Here is a 4,394-nt window from a genome sequence, read left to right as displayed (position 1 = left end):
TGCCAAACATAGACAACGTTTGAGCAGCCTGGATGCGCAGCTGGGGCATTGTGCCGGGGAGGAAACGGGCGAACTCCGCAGCACCCACTGCCGCATATTTTGCCCTCAGTGCATCATTGCATTGGAGGTCAATCAACTCCATTTGGAGGTTTGGTGGTGAGCTTTCCACGTCAACAGCAAATGGGTTACCGAGCAGTTCCAACCTGCTTTTTTGTGCTTCAAAGTCAGCAAATCGGCGTCGAAAGTCAGCGGCAAGCATACCTATTTTATCAGCCAACTGTGTGCTCGGGAACGCACTGGTAGAGAGCTTCTCTTTCATGGTCTGGCAGCTGGGAAAGTGGCTCAAATTTTCTTTCCGCATCTGCGTCTCCCACAGAGTCAGTTTGGTTTTAAATGCCTTCACTGTACTGTACATATCAGAGATGACACGATCCCGACCCTGCAGCTGCAAGTTTATTGCATTCAGATGACTCGTAATGTCACACAGAAAAGCCATTTCACACAGAAACATTTCGTCTCGGAGTTGTGTTGTGTCTTTCCCTTTGCTGTCCAAGAACAGACAAATCTCCTCACGAAGCTCGAAACATCTTTGAAGCACCTTTCCCTGGCTTAGCCATCGCACCTCTGTGTGATAAGGCAAATCACCATGCTCCGTTTCTAACTCCGTCAGAAATGCCTTGAACTGGCGGTGATTCAAACCTTTGGCTCTGATAAAGTTAACTGTGCGCGTGATGATGCTCATTACATGCTCCATTTTCAAGGCTTTACCGCACAACGCTTCCTGGTGTATGATACAATGATAAGCTGTCAGCTCACCTGTCGCGTTTTCCTCTTGCATCTTTTCCCGTATCTTCGCCACCAGTCCGCTCCTGTGTCCACACATCGCAGGTGCTCCGTCGGTTGTCAAACCCACGAGTTTTTCCCAAGGCAGCTCCATCTCATTTACACATCTTGACACCTCTTCATACAAATCATGCCCCGTAGTTGTGCCATGCATAGGACGTAAAGCCAAAAACTCCTCTGTCACGCTTAGGTTGGAGTCCACTCCGCGGATGAAAATTGACAACTGGGCAATGTCAGAAATGTCGGTGCTCTCATCCACAGCCAAGGAATATGCAATAAAATCTTTTCCCTTTTTCACAAGCTGCTCTTTTAGATTGATGGACAACTGGTCTACTCTCTCGGCAATGGTGTTTCTGCTCAGACTCACATTTAAAAAGAGTTGCCTTTTTTCTGGGCAAACTTCGTCACAAACTTTAATCATGCAGTTTTTGATGAAATCCCCCTCCGTAAATGGCCGGGCTGATTTAGCGATCTCTTCTGCCAAAATAAAACTGGCCTTGACAGCAGCCTGGCCTTGTGATTTGGCTTTTTTGAACAGAGCCTGTCGAGATTTGAGGCCTCGTTTTAATTCCTCTGCCTTTTGTAGCCTTTGTTCCATGTCCATATTCTTGTTTTTGTCCGCGTGTTTCGTTTCATAATGTCGTCTCAGATTATACTCTTTCAGTACCGCCACACTTTCTCCACACAGAAGACACACAGGTTTTCCAGCTACCTTCGTGAACATATACTCCGACTCCCACCTTGTTTGAAACCCCCGGTTCTCAGTATCCACCTTCCGTTTTGCCATTTTTGATGGGTATCTGAAAGTTAATTTTACTGTGATGCTGACGACTGCTGTGCCAATAAATATTGAAATGAAGCAGCCTACTGCTCGGTGCGTCACCTTTGCATTGTGGGAAATGTAGTATTGGTGCGTGTAAAAGATCTGCGGGCTGCCGGCTTGCTGCGGGCCGGTTCTAATAATAAATCAAGATCATCCCAGGGGCCGTAAAAAACCTTCTTGCGGGCCGGATGTGGCCCGCGGGCCTTGACTCTGACATATGTGCTGTACAGAGTCAATGTGGAGGCTATATACAGGGGGTACCGGTACAGAGTCAATGTGGAGGCTATATACAGGGTGTTACTGTACAGAGTCAATGTCGAGGCTATATACAGGGGGTACCGGTACAGAGTCAATGTGGAGGCTATATACAGGGTGTTACTGTACAGAGTCAATGTGGAGGCTATATACAGGGTGTACCAGTACTGAGTCAATGTGGAGACTATATACAGGGTGTACCGGTACAGAGTCAATGTGGAGGCTATACACAGGGGGTACCGGTACAGAGTCAATGTGGAGACTATATACAGGGGGTACCGGTACAGAGTCAATGTGGAGGCTATATACAGGGGGTACCGGTACAGAGTCAATGTGGAGTCTATATACAAAGTCAATGTGGAGGTTATGTACAGGGTGTACCGGTACTGAGTCAATGTGGAGACTATATACAGGGTGTACCGGTACAGAGTCAATGTGGAGGCTATATACAGGGTGTTACTGTACAGAGTCAATGTGGAGGCTATATACAGTGGGTACCGGTACAGAGTCAATGTGGAGTCTATATACAGGGTATTACGGTACAGAGTCAATGTGGAGGCTATATACAGGGGGTACTGGTACAGAGTCAATGTGGAGGCTATATACAGGGGGTACTGGTACAGAGTCAATGTGGAGGCTATATACAGGGGGTACCGGTACAGAGTCAATGTGGAGACTATATACAGGGGGTACCAGTACAGAGTCAATGTGGAGACTATATACAGGGGGTACTGGTAGAGAGTCAATGTGGAGGCTATATACAGGGTATTACGGTACAGAGTCAATGTGGAGACTATATACAGGGGGTACCGGTACAGAGTCAATGTGGAGACTATATACAGGGGGTACCGGTACAGAGTCAATGTGGAGACTATATACAGGGGGTACTGGTACAGAGTCAATGTGGAGGCTATATACAGGGGGTACTGGTACAGAGTCAATGTGGAGACTATATACAGGGGGTACCGGTACAGAGTCAATGTGGAGACTATATACAGGGGGTACTGGTACAGAGTCAATGTGGAGACTATATACAGGGGGTACCGGTACAGAGTCAATGTGGAGACTATATACAGGGGGTACCGGTACAGAGTCAATGTGGAGACTATATACAGGGGGTACCGGTACAGAGTCAATGTGGAGGCTATATACAGGGGTTATTACGGTACCGAGTCAATGTGGAGGCTATATACAGGGGGTACCGGTACAGAGTCAATGTGGAGGCTATATACAGGGGGTACTGGTACAGAGTCAATGTGGAGACTATATACAGGGTGTTACGGTACAGAGTCAATGTGGAGGCTATATACAGGGGGTACCGGTACAGAGTCAATGTGGAGGCTATATACAGGGTATTACGGTACAGAGTCAATGTGGAGACTATATACAGGGGGTACTGGTACAGAGTCAATGTGGAGACTATATACAAGGGGTACCGGTACAGAGTCAATGTGCGGGGGCACTGGTTAGTCGAGGTAATTGAGGTAATATGTACATGTAGGTAGAGTTGTTCAAGTGACTATACATAGATAATATCAGAGAGTAGCAGCGGAGTATAAGAGGGGACAATGTAAATAGTCTGGGTAGCCAGTTGATTAGATGTTCACCGTATGGCTTAGAAGTAGTAGAAGCTGTTTAGAAGCCTCCTGGACCTAGACTTGAAGCTCCGGTACCGCTTGCCATGCAGTAGCAGAGAGAACAGTCTATGACTAGGGTGGCTGATGTCTTTGACAATTTTTAGTTCCTTCCTCTGACACTGCCTGGTATAGAGATCCTGGATGGCAGGAAACTTAGCCCCAGTGATGTACTGGGCCGTTCGCACTACCCTCTGCAGTGCCTTGCGGTCAGAGGCTGAGCAGTTGCCATACCAGGAAGTGATGCAACCAGTGATGCTCTCGATGGTGCAGCTGTAAAACTTTTTGAGGATTTGAAGACCCATGCCAAATCTTTTCAGTCTCCTGAGGGGGAATAGGTTTTGTCGTGCCCTCTTCACGACTGTCTTGTGTGTTTGGACCATGTTCGTTTGTTGGTGATGTGGACACCAAGGAACTTGAAGCTCTCAACCTGCTCCACTACAGCCCCTTCGATGAGAATCGGGGCGGGCTCGGTGCTCCTTTTCCTGTAGTCCACAATCACCTCCTTTGTCTTGATCACGTTGAGGGAGGGGTTAGGGTTAAGGTTTAGGAGTTAGGTTAAAGAGTTAAGGTTGGGGTTAGGGTTAGCTAACATGCTAAGTAGTTGCAAAGTAGCTAAAATGCTAAAGTTGTCTGTGACGAGATTCGAACACACCCCATTTTGTTGCTAGACATTCATATTATACATTAATTTAGTTTGTTTCCCCGCTTAAGTAACCTGTCATAATGTAACCATACCAAACGTAACATATCATAATAATGTGAGTTTACTATGTTACGTCTAGTCTATGATACCGGGCTTGAGGAAAGGGTGAAATAGGGATGGAGAGAGGAGAAGT

This window comes from Oncorhynchus mykiss, chromosome 15 (assembly GCF_057628025.1).
Source record: "Oncorhynchus mykiss isolate SJ-2025 chromosome 15, ASM5762802v1, whole genome shotgun sequence".
Lineage (NCBI taxonomy): Eukaryota > Metazoa > Chordata > Actinopteri > Salmoniformes > Salmonidae > Oncorhynchus > Oncorhynchus mykiss.
The sequence above is the reverse complement of the archived record's forward strand: the minus strand, read 5'-3'. Positions refer to the sequence as shown.